The 16,573-nt window shown below is 41.4% G+C and overlaps 1 protein-coding gene across 5 annotated transcripts in view; it reads right to left on the bottom strand.

Moving 5' to 3' along the window:
- RESF1 (retroelement silencing factor 1) overlaps nt 1–10,001 on the bottom strand; it is a 38,514-nt gene extending 28,513 nt beyond the window's left edge. For 4 of the 5 annotated variants that reach the window (XM_053662099.1, XM_053662100.1, XM_053662098.1 and 1 more), the window contains exons 1-4: nt 9,928–9,994; nt 8,188–8,228; nt 7,803–7,890; nt 7,158–7,243 (exon numbers count right to left, since the gene is read on the bottom strand). The gene's annotated coding sequence lies outside the window, so the exon portion shown is untranslated. Of the gene's footprint in view, nt 1–7,157; nt 7,244–7,802; nt 7,891–8,187; nt 8,229–9,927 lie in introns of all 5 variants that reach the window. The other variant, XM_053662102.1, reaches the window with a different exon arrangement.
- Between the last annotated feature and the right edge of the window lie 6,572 nt (nt 10,002–16,573).

Below are 16,573 nucleotides of genomic sequence, written 5' to 3'. Positions count from 1 at the left end.
ATTGTATTAGTAACAAAAACTGTCCAGGAAGAAATAGGCCCAGGCTGTGTTCTGGTGAATCGTATTAAAAATTTAACTTAAAACCAATTCCACTAACTTTTCTAAAACATGAAATAGGAGAGAATATTTCCCAACTCAATTCTCTGGAGCCAATATTATCATAATACCAAAACCAGAAATCACAAAAAACTATAGATCAATCTGTTATATTCACAAAAATCTTCAACAAAATACTAAAACCAAATACGACAGCAAGTAAAAAAAGTTATATGCCATGACTAAATGGGACATATCTCAGAAATATGATTGGTTCCACATTAACAATAAAAACTGAATGTTATGTAACATATCAATAGAATAAAGGACAAATCACATCACAGCAGATGAAGTCAACACATAATATGACTGAAACTAAATGTACCTTGAAATCCAATACCCTTTCATGGTAAAAATACTGAACTAGAAACAGAAGAAAATTTACTTAACTTGATTGATAAGAGGCACCTACAAAAAACTCACAGCTTACATACTTAATGGTGGAAGAAGACTGAATGCTTTCCCTCTGAGATAGGAACAAGACAATGTCTTTTCTTGCCAATTCTATTCACACTGTATTACGGGGTTCTAACCAGAACAATTAGGCGAAAAGAATAAGTAAGAGGAATACAGACTGGTAATAAAGAAGTAAAGCTATCTCTACTTGCAAACAACATCATTTTGTATGTAAGAAAATTGTTAAAGAATCCACTTAGGACTTCCGCCAAGATGGAGGTATAGGTGGATATGCCATGCCTTCTCACACAACCAAGTTTAGACGCAACTAAATATTAGCAACAGAAAACACAGCCAGAACACAGAAAACTGAACTTTTCGGAAGTCTGTTAACAACAAATTCTTCAGCCTGACCGGTAAGGGGCGAAACCAGCAGCTGGTGGAGCAGGGTTGCACAGGAAAACTTGGTCAGACGGACTCAGGCGCGCGGAATCCAGGCGCAGGGTTGGACCTAGTGAGCGACCCAGCAAGCGACCAAGCGAGCGACCGCGGGGGAAACAGCGAGGGAGCAGGGCTGCGGGTTGACTGTGGTCGTGCATTTGTGAGCGGATAGACAAGCGAGGGAGTGGGCGACTGGACCGGAACCCAGCGAGTCCCCACAGCAAGCGGCAGGGAGAGCGCTGCCATTTCCCTGCTCTGACCCCACCTCCACATACAGCGTCATAACCCAGCGACTCTGAGTGGCTCGGCCCTGGTGAACCACCTAAGGCTCTGCTCCTCACCCAGCGGAGCAAAACAGCAGAGGGGGTCGCCATTTCCCCGCTCTGACCACGCCCCCACATACAGCGTCACAACCCAGCGACCTGGGAGTCGAAGGCGCCACTCCTCACACTTAAAGGACGCGAACAGACCAAAAATGGCTCAAGAAGATCTCAAAGCCCCAGAGGCTATAAATCTAAGCGATGAAGAAATAGCAAAACTCTCAGACGCACAGTTTAAAACACTGGTCATCAGGATCCTCACAGAACTGGTTGATTATAGCAACAAATTAGACAAATATATGAAGGCGAAACTAATTGAAATGAATGGAATTGCACAGGACACCAATAGCAATGAAAAGGAAACTGGGACTCAAATCAATGGAGTGGACCAGAAGAAAGCAAATAATGGCCGAACAGAAAAGAGTCAAGAAGCAAGAATTCAAACAAATGAGGAGAGGCTTAGGAACCTCCAGGACATCTTTAAACGCTCCAACATCCGAATTATAGGGTACCAGAAGGGGGAAAGGGACAGCCACCAGTGGAAAACTTATTTAGACTTCCAGGAAATCCAGGAAGTTCAGAGAGTCCCAAAGAAGTTGGACCCAAGAAGAAACACACCAAGGCATCATCATTACATTAGCCAAGATTAACATGAAGGAGAGAATCCTAGAAGCAGCAAGAGATAAGGGGACAGTCACCTACAAAGGAGTCCCCATCAGACTGTCAGCAGATTTCTCAAAAGAGACCTTACAGGCAAGAAGGGGCTGGAAAGAGGTATTCCAAGACATGAAAACCAAAGACCTACAACCAAGATTGCTCTACCCAGCAAAACTTTCATTTAGAATGGAAGGACAGATAAAGTGCTTCTCAGATAAGATCAAATTCAAGGAGTTCATCATCACCAAGCCCTTATTATATGAAATGTTAAAGGGACTTATCTAAGAAAAAGAAGTTAAAGAAACATGAACAGTGAAAGGACAGCCAGCTCACAGTCATTAACAACCACACCTAAAACGAAAGCAAACTAAAAGGACAGCTAGATCAGGAGTGGAAACATAGAAATGAAGATCTCAAGGAGGGTTAGCAACAGGGGAGTGGGAGGAGGAGAAGGGGGGAGAAGGTACAGAAAATAAGTAGCATAGACAGTAGATAGAAAATAGATGGGGGGGGGCAAGAATAGCATGGGAAATATAGAATCTAAAGGACTTGAGACACATGGTCATAAACTAAAAGGGGGTAATGATGGGGATGGGGGGGTAGGGTGGAGGGGAATGAAGGGGGGGAATAGAACAACTGTAACAGCATAATCAATAAAAAAAATAAAAAAAAAAAAAGAATCCACTTAGGAAAAAAATCAGGTCCGGACTTCTGCCAAGATGGAGGCGTATACGGAAACACTTAGCCTTCTCGCACAACCAAATCTAAAAACAACCAAGTTATAGCAACAATAAAGGCAGCCAAACCACAGAAAATCGAACTATATGGAAGTCTGACAACAACAAACCCTTCAGCCAAACCAGTAAGAGGGGCAGAACCAACAGCAGAGTGGGGTGGGGCAGGAAAGACCCATGGGACCCATGGGCGCGCCAGCAACCGTGAGCGGATCCTGGGTGTGGAGTAGTGGACGGACCCACTGAGAGCTGACCACGGTCACACATTCTGGCGCAGGTAAACTGTAAACCCATTAAAGAGTGAGCAGTGAGACAGACCGCGCAGGCCCCAGTGGCGGGAAGTGGTAGAGGGGACTGCCATTGTCCCTCTCTGACCCCGCCCCCACATAGAGCCTCACAAACCAGCGACCTGGGTGGCCCCACCTTGGTGAACAACTAAGGCTCCACTCCTCATAGTAACAGGCATGAACAGATCAAAACATGGCTCAAGAACAACTCAGAGCCCCAGAGCCAATAAATCTAAGCAATGAAGAAATAGCCAAACTTTCAGATGCACAGTTCAAAACACTGGTGATCAGGATGCTCACAGAACTGGTTGATTTTAGTCACATATTAGAAAAACATATGAAGGCTAAACTAATTGAAATGAAGGGAAATGCACAGGAAACCAATAGTGATGGAAAGGAAACTGGGACTCAAATCAAAGGAGTGGACCAGAAAAAAGAAAAAAATGACCAAACAGAAAAGGATGAAGAAACAAGAATTCAAAAAAATGAGGAGAGGCTTAGGAACCTTCAGGACATCTTTAAATGTTCCAACATCCGAATTATAGGGGTACCAGAAGGGGAAGAGGAACAGCCACAAGTGGAAACCGTATCTGAACAAATAATAAAGGAGAACTTTCCCAATCTGGCAAAAGAAATAGACCCAGGAAATCCAGGAAGCTCATAAAGTCCCAAAGAAGTTGGACCCAAGAAGGAACACACCAAGGCACATCATCATTACATTAGCCAAGATTAACATGAAGGAGAGAATCCTAGAAGCAGCAAGAGATGAGGAGCCTGTCACCTACAAAGGAGTTCCCATCACACTGTCAGCGGATTTCTCAAAAGAGACCTTACAGGCAAGAAGGGGCTGGAAAGAAGTATTCCAACTCATGAAATCCAAAGACCTACAACCAAGATTGCTCTATCCAGCAAAGCTTTCGTTTAAAATGGAAGGACAGATAAAGTGCTTCTCAGATAAGTTTAAATTCAAGGAGTTCATCATCACCAAGCCCTTGTTATAGGAAATGTTAAAGGGATTTATGTAAGAAAAAGAAGATAAAAAAGATGAACAGTGAAAGGACAGCAAACTCATAGTTATTAAGAACCACACCTAAAACAAAAGCAAACTAAGACAGCTAGATCAGGAATGGAACCACAGAAATGGAGATCACATGGAGGGTTAGCAACAGGGGAGTAGGAGAAGGGGGGAGAAGGTACAGAAAATAAGTAGCATAGATGGTAGGTAGAAAATAGACAGGGGGTAGGACAAGAATAGTATGAGAAATATAGAATCTAAAGAACTTGTGACACGTGGACATAAAGTAAAGGGGGGGAATGGTGGGGGAGGGGGTGTGCAGGGTGGAGGGGAAGGGGGGAAAATGGGACAACTGTAATGGCATAATCAATAATATATAAAAAATAAAAAATAGTAACTTTCTTGTCACAACCAGTTTCCTGTAAAATCCTTCATTTCTCACTTTTTATTTAACTTTTCAATTTATTTCTGTGAAATATTATATTAATTTCCTGCAACTTCTTGGAGCACTTTTCTATTTACCAGATCGGATCATGCCTGAATCATGAATCTTTCAATAAAGCCAAGTAGATCTTCAAATTTATTCAGTTTAATTTTGTTTAATACTAAAAAAGTAACAGTAAATAAGATATCTGGTATCAACATAGGATAGACATTGATCATACAAATGTCAATGAACTTATGAAAGGATAAAAACAAAGTGTGGCATATCTACACAATGTATTACCTGGAAATAAAAAGGAATGACATATATACATCTGTCAACATGGATGATCCTTAAAAACATTATGCTTGGGGAGAAAAGAGTAATACAAGACCATGTGATTTCATGTACAGGAGGAAATGTTCAGAAATCTAAAGACAAACTACATTAGCAGCTGCCTAGGAAAGAGTGGTTTGGGGAAGAATAAAGAGTGACTGCAAAGTGAGTATGGAGATTCTTTTTAAGGTAGATAAAATGCACTAAAATTGATTGTGGTGATGAAATGAGCTAATTAGATTACATCTCTAATTGGGTTTTTTAAAAAACCAACCAAACCCAAAATCCAAACAGCATTTTCCTATTAGCACAGACATGAACACATGACCAAATGAGAGCCAATGAAATTTAAACTTTTGGTAGGACAAGCAGACAAAAGACGTGGTCTGTGCAAGTTGAAGCTGATTAGCTATCTGAACAAAAGGCCACGTAATAAGTCTGACGAGGGTGGTGACCAAAGTAACCTCACAAGATGATGGATCATAAATTCCTAACTGGACAAGTCATGGTGGGAAGTCACACCCTAGGCCAAGGACTTCCTTAGTAAAAGGTTTATCATTGCCTTAAGCCAGCCCCGTCCCACCCGCTGTTTGGGCATTTTTGAAATTCCAGAGTAATCTTTTTCAGACCCCTGGGAGGCATAACCACCCTCAAGGGAGCACAGGGATGACGTTGCCTGTGTGTCATCCCTATTTTATGGTAAATGTTAACTTCCGGTACCCACCAATGTATGATTCCTCCATTTTACTTTTTATCCAATGGTAGTGGCTTTCCCCTTTGCTTTCTCCAGCCTCCATTTATCTACCACCAATGTAATCCTTTTCCTTCTATTCCAAATGCATAAAAAAAGCAAAATTGCCATTCTTCAAAGCATTTTCTCAGTCCTTTCAATCATACTTCCATGCATGTCCTCAAGGTTCAAATAAACGCTTATAAATTTTTTTTGTATAGGTTTGGACATTTTTTCATCAACAGATATATATATACTCAGGTCACCCAAAAAGGGAGGCGTGCCTGAGAATAAAGTCAAAACTGAAGACAGCAGGTCAAAGACAATGTGTCACATCCTTAAAACTTTATTTCATATATTTCAGACTCGGATGCTGGATCAAGCGAAATCGTAAGGTTGAGCTACGTGACCTATAAATTATGTGATGCAATAAAGTATCTTTTGGAGCTTAAAAACAGTAATCTGCTTATCATTTCTATTTTTCTTTTAATTAAAAAAAATACTTATTGGTTTTAGAGAGGAAGGGGAAAAAAGAACCATCGATTGGGTACCTCCTGCTGCAGTCCCCCACCTTTCTGCCACCAGGGATAGGATTCTTGGAAGACAATTTTGACAATTTTCCCATGGGGTGGGGTGAGGGCACAGGACACAGAGCTCAGGCGGCATTGTGAGCACTCCCTATCGCTGTGCTGCCCCTCCTATAGCATGGCCCTGTTCCTAACTGTCCTGGGGGTTGGGGGATCCCTGTTTGCCTGTATGCTCCCCAACTGGCAATCAACCAGCAACCTAGATATGTGCCCTGACCAGGAGTCAAACCTGTAACCTTTTGGTGTACAGGGCAACACTCCAACTACCTATGCCACACTGGCCAGAGCATGATTGCTCTTTCTTAAAATGTAAGTATAGATTTTACTACATTTACAAACCACAAGTAAAATTTTATTACAAATATAGTCTTATAATAATTTAACACATCTTAAGATAATCAAAGTGACTGCCATTAAATCTCTGCAATGGTAACTATGAGCTAAGGTCTCACTTTGAGACACTTATTTATTTCAACAGGCCAACATTGCTTGTCAATTTAGGGGGACTAAGAATAGACATACTACATAGCTGTCTTCCAACAAAGCATTTAGAATTCTTCAATCTCCACATGGCTAATTTCTTCTTTATAACAATTATGAAGTTGATTTTAACCTGCATTTCTATAAACAGGGTTAGTGAATTGTTGTCTCTTTATCTCATATGGAAAACTTTCTATTTCACCTCTGATGAGGGGACAGAGGCAGGTGAAGGCCTGGCCAGAGAAAAAATTCACGAAATTCACCTTTAAAAATGCCTTTTTAAACAGTAAGTTAGAAAAATTCTCTAAACATTTATGCTCCGATTATGTCCAAGACTATGATAATACAAATGGGAAGGGAAGAGAGCTTCCAGCACATCACAGAAATAATATGGAATAGCAAAGCCTTGGGGCAATTTGCCCTGGGTGGAGAATTTAATGGAGGCATTTATAATTTCAAATAAGCTTGAAGGAAAAAATTAGAGTTGTATCTGGTTATTTCCTTAATAAAACAGAACCTACAACAACAGACCTACAGTTAAAAACTTAACACAAAGCCCATAAATTCAGCAAACTTAATTTTGTATAATGCAGTGTCTTAGGCCATAAAATATATTTCCTCTAACATGACAGATAAAATTTATTGAACACTTACCACGTGCCAGGAACTGTTCCAAATGTGCTGTTATGACAACAATCCTATGAGGTAGGTACCATATCCACATTTCACAGATCAGATATCTGAGACAGAGAAGTTAAACATTTTCCCAAAGTTGTACAGATAGTAAGTGCAATAGCCAAGATCTGAAGCTCAGTAGTCCGATCGCAGGCACCGTGGTTTTTACTCATTACACAAGGTTTCCTACCAAGAAACCTTGGTTTTTTACAAGATGGAAGAAGCTCTGGAGATGATCATTTTGGCTTTATAAGTTGTTACCTACCTCACAGAATGGGTCTCCCAGTATAGTGTTCTATGCTGTCTTCCCCCAACACCATGTGCCAGAAGAAAATAAATAAAAACTACCAAAAAGAAACAGAGCATGTAGAGAATAATTTTAAGTGTCTACTGCCTCGTTATCTTTCTTGGACCAGTCACCTCAGCATAAAAAATACCTTCCCTATCTTGCAAAGATGAACTGAATACTCCATGCTACTAAGCCAACCACATTATTTTGAAGTTTTGTCATCAAACCCATTGTGTCCTACAGTTTAATTTTTAGCCAATGCTGATTCATTTCATTAGAAATTTTGTTCCATAACAGATATATTAGAGTAGGCTACTTAAGGGTGGCATACTTACCTTTAAAGTAGGTGTTACTCCTTCATTACTGTATATTTCACAAATTTCACCCCAAGCACGGCCCTCTACAATGTTTACTTCCGTGGCCCTGGAAAAAGTTATATAGTTAATAATTACTCATACAAAATGTTATTTATCACCTTTATATCAAGTTTATAGTAGAAATATATGTTAACCTGTCACTTGATATGACATTGCTGTGAAAGCTGTTACTTGAAGTTGCACGAAAACTGTACTAACTTTCCTGAATTCTTAAGTATGCAAAGAAACTAAACAGCAACTAAGTCTGGCCTAAAATGCCATTCACTTTTCAAGTTAAAATTCTATGTGCCCTTCTTCTCCAAGTCCACTACTGTCCTTGCATTCCCAAATAGAAGAACTTTACCTTAGCAATTTTCTTTAACAGCTTAGCAAAAGAGAATCCAACTGTACAGGAAGAAAAAAATATGTAAGTAACTAAAACCTTAACATTCATGCATGCCAATACTGAATAACACTTCAATGATTTACACACTGAGTTCTGCAACCCACCCCATTAAAATGCACCCTAGGCTCATACATCATGTGCTGTTCTCTTTACTTAAGAGACAAGCGCTGAAAGTATTACAAATAAGTTGTTTTCACTGAAACGATACCCGAGGGTTGCTGCTGAACTCAGGACCCTAAGGACATGTGCTGAGGGGAATCCAAGCCCCTCAAGGACACCTAAAACTGGGATGCATTTTGTGCATTTAAAAATGCCTCCTAGGAACGAGCTGTTGCTGAGTAACAAAAATGTTGGGGACCACTTTGTGTGGTATCAGGAGACTGTAGACCCGCACAAGCGAGGGAAATCAGGCCTTGAAGAATGTACTGTACCCCCTGCACCTTGCTTTGCTTTGTATAGCCCTATTGGAATAAACAAACCAGACGTCTGAAGTTCAAAGCATAAGGGAGCGAACTCCCAATCACATGAACCAGGCCTTAAGGACCCTCTGGCGTCAGCATGTCTAACAGATCCTGACCTGAGTCAGATCTCTGTGTTCCTTCGAATGTTATCTATAGATAATATCTGTTTTCTATAACTATGGCCTTTGGCCATTGGTGGATGAGCTATGCATGCACGCTGTGTGCTCCTGCACATACCACGTTTTGGAGAAGGCCCGGGGCATTCTGCACCAGAGGGAATCGCCGGCCCCTTTCCCCAGACCCCGGGGAGGCACACCGATCCCCTCCGCCTCGGGGGGGGGGGGGGGCTCCCCTCAGATCCAGAGTTCTGCGACCGCCTCACTAAAATGCACCCCAGGCTCCGACATCACCTGCCGTTCTCCTTACCTGAGAGACAGGCACTGAAAGTGTTACGAGTAAATTGTTCTCACTGAAACGATTCCCGGAAAGCTTGGTGCTGAACTCAGGACCCTAAGGACGTGTGCTGAGGGGAATCCAAGCCCCTCAAGGACACCTAAAACTGGGATGCATTTTGTGCATTTAAAAATGCCTCCTAGGAACGAGCCACCGCTGAGGAGCGAAAACATCTCCGGCAGAGGCGTCCGCGGGCCACTTGGAGATGCAAGCGGGGCATTTGTTTCGGGAGGAACACAGAATAAAGGGAGTGAGTAGGACGGGAACGCTCGCTACACAGTAAGTGCAAAACAAAGATTTTTCTTCTCAGGCCAGCGACGGGAAATAATGAAGAAGAGAAGATACCAAACCACCCCACCTGACCCAGCGCCCTGAGCTTTAACAAAATGGGTACTGGCAAACGCCGCCCGCGACCTCCGCCGTGAGGAGTGAGGCAGTTGAAGGAGAACGGCCGGGGAGGTGGCGCCCTCGGGCTCAGGCTGGGGCTCAGGGTCGTCGGCTGGCTAGAGCGGTTCTCGCACCGCTAGCGAGGCAGCGGGTGCAACCCGCCGGCCGCGCTCGGGGCGGCGGCCGCGGGGCGCGCGAGCCCGCGGGGCTCTCTCCAGGCCGGGAACCGCCCGGGTGCCCGCAGCGCCGCGCGACTCCGTCACCGCCGCAGAACAAAAGCGCTCGGCGGGCGGGCGCGCGCCCTGCCCTTCCCTGGGCTGGATGGGCTCTCCGTGCCCGCAGCAGGAGACCCGACTACGCGAGCGACGGGCAGCCAGGCACTAGGTCCCACACTTACCGACGAGCGCGGATTCCAGCAAGCGTAACAGAGAAGGACGAGCTGGCCTCCCGGGTCCCAGAGTTTAAGTCAACTCCGGTCCGCCTTCAGGGGCGGGTCCAACGGCCAGACAGGGGCTTCGGGAACAGCTCGGCCCCGCCCCACGGGCGCGGGCGGCGCCGCCGCGGTCCTAGTGAAACCCGGATAAGCAGCCGCTGCGGCCAGGCCCGCCCTCTAGTGGATGGAACCGCTGTTTGCAAGGCTGATTCGCGCATCTGTTGGAGAAAACTTCAGCAGTTATCTTCTTTTAATTTGCATCAGAATCGCTCGTCCTGGCTTGTTAAAAAAGGATTGAAGTGCCCCATCTGCAAAATCACTAATTCTGTAGGTCTAAAGTGGGGTTGGAAATGTTGGTTTCTTAAAAAATTCTCTGGCTGTTGCTGTTCTTCTCAGAACCAGTGAATCAATTTTGATAAGGTCTGCAAACTTTCCATAAAACCTGTGAAAGAAAGTGCACCAAGTAAAGCATAAGAGGAAGATTTTTCTTTCCTTCTTTTTTCTTTTTCTTTATTTTTTCTTTTTAACCTATTGCAGTAGGGAGAATGTCCATTAATGCAGAGGAAACTTCTAAAAAATTGACCTTTTTCTTTTTTTGGTAAGAACTTTTTAGTAGGAGGGGTTATAGAAGGAATAAGGGAATCCTGTATGAGAAAGGACAAAAGTGTTTGGTTCTTGCATGAAGAACAGTATATTCCTTTGCCCTTGAGGTTCAAATCTTGGCTCTGCCACTTACTAGACATCTGATGGGGGAACTCAAGAGTTAAACGTTTTAACTTTAGTTAGAGTTAACGGTTTAGTGATTAAAGCATATAGAAAGCTATTATTCCAGGAACTGAAATGCATTGACTGCCCCCACCTGTCTGATTCCAAGAGACTTGCGAGCAATTCATCATTTGTGCCTCAGGAAGGCTGTAAGCAATCGGGATGGTATCTGAGCCATTGTGCTCCAGGGAGAGAATGTTCTCTGACCAGGACACAGATAAAGAATGGCTAGTCAGCAGATAAAGGGATGCTAGAAAAACACTGGACTTCAGCTTTTATCTGATTAATGTTTTTTCCTGAATTCCAAACCCCTTACCTACCCTTTTCTTCTCCTTATTAAAAAAGTCAGCTTGAGATGAGATGTTAAGATAGTTTTTATATACATAATCCTCCATTTTCTCAGATCTTCGGCATTTGAAAAATGCGCCCATCACAATTCAATCCTTGTCTCTGTTTATTGGTTCTGATAGTGACAGCATGAATACCACCTTTTCCAGTTTCAGTATAACCCTGACAAAATCACTTAACTTGTCTCTGCCAAGTTTTCCCATCTGTAAAACAAGCATAACACTAATACTTACTTAACAGGATTGATGAAATAGTTACATAAATTAATACACAACCTAGAGCAGATCCTGGAACCTGGGCTGAGTTATGAGGCTCAGTTATGAGGTTTTCCAGAACCTAAGCCACACAGGTCAGCAAGGAGAAATGAACTGAAGGGAGAGGGAGTTTTGTTGCCAGAAAGTCTGCTAGAAACCCCACTGCTTCACACCTTCAGGAAGGCTTAATGCCCAGCGAAATTTAATGCCCAGGAAATTTCAAGTCTATTTGGGATGAAGTTGCTAATCTCTCTGCCTTGTATCCTTGTCTGTGTTTGTATTGACACTTCCCTGTCTTCTATTTAGATGAATAAAGCTTGTCTGATTTTCCAAAACTGGTTTTTTTCACCAATCCTAACATACAACTGTCATTATGAATGGAAAGGGGGCTATGTAATAAATGTGATAAATTCTGTGACTTAAAAGAACCTTAAAGGGTGATCTGGTCATAAATTCCTAACTGGGTAAGTCATGGTGGGTAGTGACTTGCCAGGTCAATAAAAAGGTTTATCTTTGCCTTAAGCAAGACCCAGCTATTGTTCTTGTGCATCAAGCTTACACACCTTTGAAATTCCAGATCTAATAGTAACCACCCTCAAGGGAGCACTTGATCTCAAAAACTATTCTATAATACAGCACAGAGATTTCCCACCTTGCTTTCTCCTACCTTTATGTAACCTGACTTACATTCCCCCCTTAATTCCATACATATTAAAGAATGGCAAAACTGTTATTCTCTGGAGCATTTGAGATTTTGCTTCTAGATTTGTCATTAGTTTGGCTCAAATAAGCTCTTATAAAAGTTCTCTGCAGGTTTGGGCATTCCTGCATGAACACATTCATCAATATAACAGCTCTGAGAAGTCACGAGGAAGCAGACTTGCAAAGAACCCAGGACCTGAAAGTAAGCTTAATCAAGTGCTGGGCTTTACACTGCCTTCTCTTTCTTATATTTACAACTCAGTGTACCAAGCAAAGAACCTTTTGATCCATCTGATCAGGCTGGGGAAAGATTCCCCTAAAAGATTAGATTGCTCTTTCCTATGCCCCCTATAAAAACTACAGATCCTCTCCTTGTGCTACCCAACATGCAAAAGGAAAGGCTCTCTTAGGTCAAATTACTTTGACTGTTGGTGCTATCTCAATCTTTCAAGAGCATAATACTTAGCTCAAAAGCTTGTTAACTCTGAAACTTTTGCGGTTTAGAAAACCGCATTACGTTATTAAATTATCCATAGTAAGGAATTGTGAAAAATAATATAAATGGAGACCCTGTGAAATGGAGTTAGAGCTGTCATCCCCAGAGGAACTGCCTTGCCTGTCTTACTCCATTTGGAATGTAAAAATAGGGCAAAATAACCATTAGATTGGGCCGAAAGCAGCATTATATTCTACACAACTGTTTGCAAAGATCACAGGCAAGTGGAAGTGACTACCAGACTCAAAATTAAAGACAGTCTTTTGAATTACCATCACTATGTTAGCTTACCTGTACCTATAGAAATTTCCTCTATTCATGTAATCGTTCCCCTTCCTTTTTCATAAATACCCCTTGACTTTATTTCCTAGTCAATGCTTTCCAAATAGCTACACTTGAAATCAAATAAATGCTTTGTTGCCTCCCACTTTAGCCTTTTATTTTTAAGCTAACATAACTATGTTGGTTTACAAAAAGTGCCTATTATTCTCTTAAGTTGTAAATCAGGTCATTGGTTTTCTTTTTCTTTTCTGATCATCCCCTGTATTCTGTTTCCCCTTCTTGTTAGTAATATGTACTAGGTTTACCTGGAGAATACATTCCCCCAGCCTCCCTTGCAGCTAAGAGTAGCCATGTTTCAGTTCTTAAAATGACATATGAGCAGAAATATTGTTTGCAATTTCTACCTGAAGGAATGTCTTACTCTGAAATTTCTTTATCTTTTTTCATTTGCTTGGATCGGAATGTAGAAATGGTAGTAACCTAATTTGAACTATACAAAGGAATATAATTCCTGAGATAATTCTTTTTTTTTTATGCCACAAATCTCTTTGGCAGTTTGGTGGAGCCAATAGATCCCTTCTTAAAATAAAATATGTAAGATTACAAAGAAAGTTAATTCAATGTGAAAGTTATCAAAAATTTTTAAAATAAATCTATCTGTTAATTGAAACAATAAATTAGATCTAGTAGCAGATCTAACACCTCTGATTTTGAAACTGATGGATATAAATGATATTTCAAGTTTATCTGCATTAACTGTAATATATAAGAATACTTATGATTATTGTGATGAAAGACTTACTGTTAATACTGCTATATTACTGTGCCTTTGTTGTCCATACTCATAATTGAAGGAAATAGTACACTACTTGTCAGTAAACTGTAGGTGAAAATAGAGTTAATTGTTTTGCCCCCTAAATTCATGGTATTCTTGAATTCTCTCCATGGACGTGGTAAGCAGAATATTGGCTCCTGTGACCTTCACCTGCTAGTGTTACTCCATGGTTATGTTTCTTACATATAAAAGGGACCTTGCAGATATAACTAAGGTTACTAATTAGCTGACCTTAAAATGGGCAAGATTAGCCTGGATTATATCTATCAGGTCTCAAACTCATGTAATCATATGAGCCCATAAAAGCATAAAAAGAAGGTAGAAAAGGAGGCCAGAGAGATGTGGAAGGGAGAAAAGTCTGAGATGGAAAGCATGAGAAGGACTCAACTCAGTGGTGCTGGCCTGAATGTGGAGGGGGCCACATGGAGAGAATGAGAAGGAAATTCTGAATTCTGCCCACAGCCTGAATGAGCCACTTAGAAGCGAACTCTTCCAAGATAAGAAGTGTATGTTGATTAAGCAGCTCAGTTCTTGGTAATTTATTATGTCATAATAACACATTCCCTCTCACATTCCAAGGGCTTCTAGCAGTTAAAGATGGATTAACAAGAGAAAAATTTTAATACATGTGCATGAGGAATTCACATAAGCATGAAAATTCCAAAGACAGTAAGGCAACATTGAATATATATGGTATTTTGCACAAAGGAGAAAAGGAGAATAAGAGGTTTTAGATTTCAGAAGTGAAAATAGGGGCAATTTACAGGTAGAGAAAGAACAGAACCTAATTCTGGGTAGGCAACTCAGAAACAATGGGATACAGTAGGTATGTAGCTAACAGGTTCCTTCCTAAAACCTTCCTCCTATTTACCATACTTAATAGGTTAGGCTAAGGCGAGCATCTTAAGATTTCCTTTCTAAAACAGTTTTTCTATCTGAATCTTTTGGGCAGGAGATGGGGGGGAGGAGGTTAAAGGTCATTTCCAAGTCTTTCATGTCTTAATAACCATCTTAAAATAAATATCCCAAAAGGCAACTTTAGGGTTCCTTTCATTAGCAATAGAAAAGTAATACAATGGACTCCATGTCATAACACCTGTCCAAGGGAATGTTTAAGGCACAAAATACAAGGAAACTAGATGCTAAAAGATCTGTAAAGAAGAGCTATCCTCCAGCCTGGACCAGCTAGACTATGATTGAGAGAGAAGTATACTTCCATCTTTTAAAAGTTGATTAAAGCTCTGAATATGAAAGTATCAGCTGATGTAAAGTTTAGAAGGAGAAAAGAGAAACAGGACCAAGTCTTGAAAAACTCCAATCTTTAATGGCCAGGGAGAAGAAAAGATAAAACATAAAGAGAAAAGGAAACAACCAGAAAGACAAAAGAAAACATAGAATGGTAGCACAAAAGGCAAGGAAAGAGAACAATTCACGTGCATAAAAAATGTTCAGCTCTGTTGTTACCATATGTTAAATGCCAGGTTCTTGAACTTCAATGTCATAGAAATGAGCACTGACTCAGGACAAGATCAAGCAGATACAGTTTTTTTGGAAAGAGCTTGTGCACAAGAGAATCAAGCAGAAAAGAGAGGTCAAGGTCCCGGAAGGGTTCTTGTGGATGGCTTATATAGAGGCCTTGGAGTGACTGATTATAGGGCTTGGGAACGAGGATGAGATAAGTTGTCGCATGATTGTCATTTGGCAGCAGTTGATCCCAGGGTAGTCACAAGATGTTTTCCAGTGGACCACCCAAAGGGCTTATAAAATAATGCTTGTGAAAACATTCTGGTTATCTTTTAATTGACCAAACAACTATTTTGCAGAACACGATGTTAACAAAGATATTATCGTCATACATTCTTTCCTTTTAGGATGTGGTTAGATTAATTTTAACTATGGATTTTTACTGCAAACAAGGCTTCTAAGATAGAGTTCTTTTGGTCAAGATGGAATCCAGATGGTACCCCTCCAGGGGTGTCTAAACTTTTAGCGTCTCTAGGCCACACTGGAAGAAGAGATGTCTTGGGCCATGCATTAAATACACAAATACTAACAAAAAAAATTTTTTTAATCTCTGTGTTTTAAGTAAATTTATGATTCTGTGTTGAGCCTCATTCATAAACATCCTGGGCCTCATGTGGCTCGCGGACTGAGGGTTGGACACTCCTGCATACTGTCTCACTGTTAAAGATGAAGTAAGAATAAACTAGAAAGCACCTTTTGAATTTGACAAGAAGGGGATTAATTGGACAACTGAGCCTGGAAATGCAAAGGACCAAAGTAACTGCAGAACTAGCTAAAATGGTCATATCCTATTTAACGAGATACTGGGTTGCTTTTCAGAGACAATAGCCCAAAACCACATGCAGAGGAGAGAACTTTGACCTCTAGCTATGCCCAGGAACAAAGTCTTACCCTCCCTCTTCACCCCACCATAGAACCAAAGGATTAAACATAACCAGAACTTGAATACTGGAACCCATTCAGGAGTGAAGGGGGGCCCTGGCTGGTGTGGCTCAGTGGACTGAGTGCCTGCCTGAGAACCAAAGGGTCACCAGTTTGATTCCTAGTCAGGGTACATGCCTGGATTGCAGGCTGGGTCCCCAGTAGAGCACACATGAGAGACAACCACACATTGATGTTTTCTTTACCTCTCTCTCTCCCTTCCCCTCTCTAAATAAATAAATAAAATATTTTTTAAAAAATGAAGAATCTATTGGCCAGGGAAATCCACTGCTGACACCCTTTATTGTAAATGGCCAAGTTCCAAGTTCCTCCAATTGAAAATTGCCCCACCAAGAGTTCTGGCCAAGCAACCCTTTGCTTCCTTGCACAACCAAAAGGAGGATAACAACCAATCTAAAATCAATAAATTTTGATTGTGCCAGAAATCAAAATTTGGAAGTGCCAGAAAATCAAACTGCATAG

Source organism: Artibeus jamaicensis, unplaced genomic scaffold (genome assembly GCF_021234435.1).
Source record: "Artibeus jamaicensis isolate MK-2021 breed Jamaican fruit bat unplaced genomic scaffold, CSHL_Jam_final contig_233, whole genome shotgun sequence".
Lineage (NCBI taxonomy): Eukaryota > Metazoa > Chordata > Mammalia > Chiroptera > Phyllostomidae > Artibeus > Artibeus jamaicensis.
The sequence above is the reverse complement of the archived record's forward strand: the minus strand, read 5'-3'. Positions and strand labels throughout refer to the sequence as shown.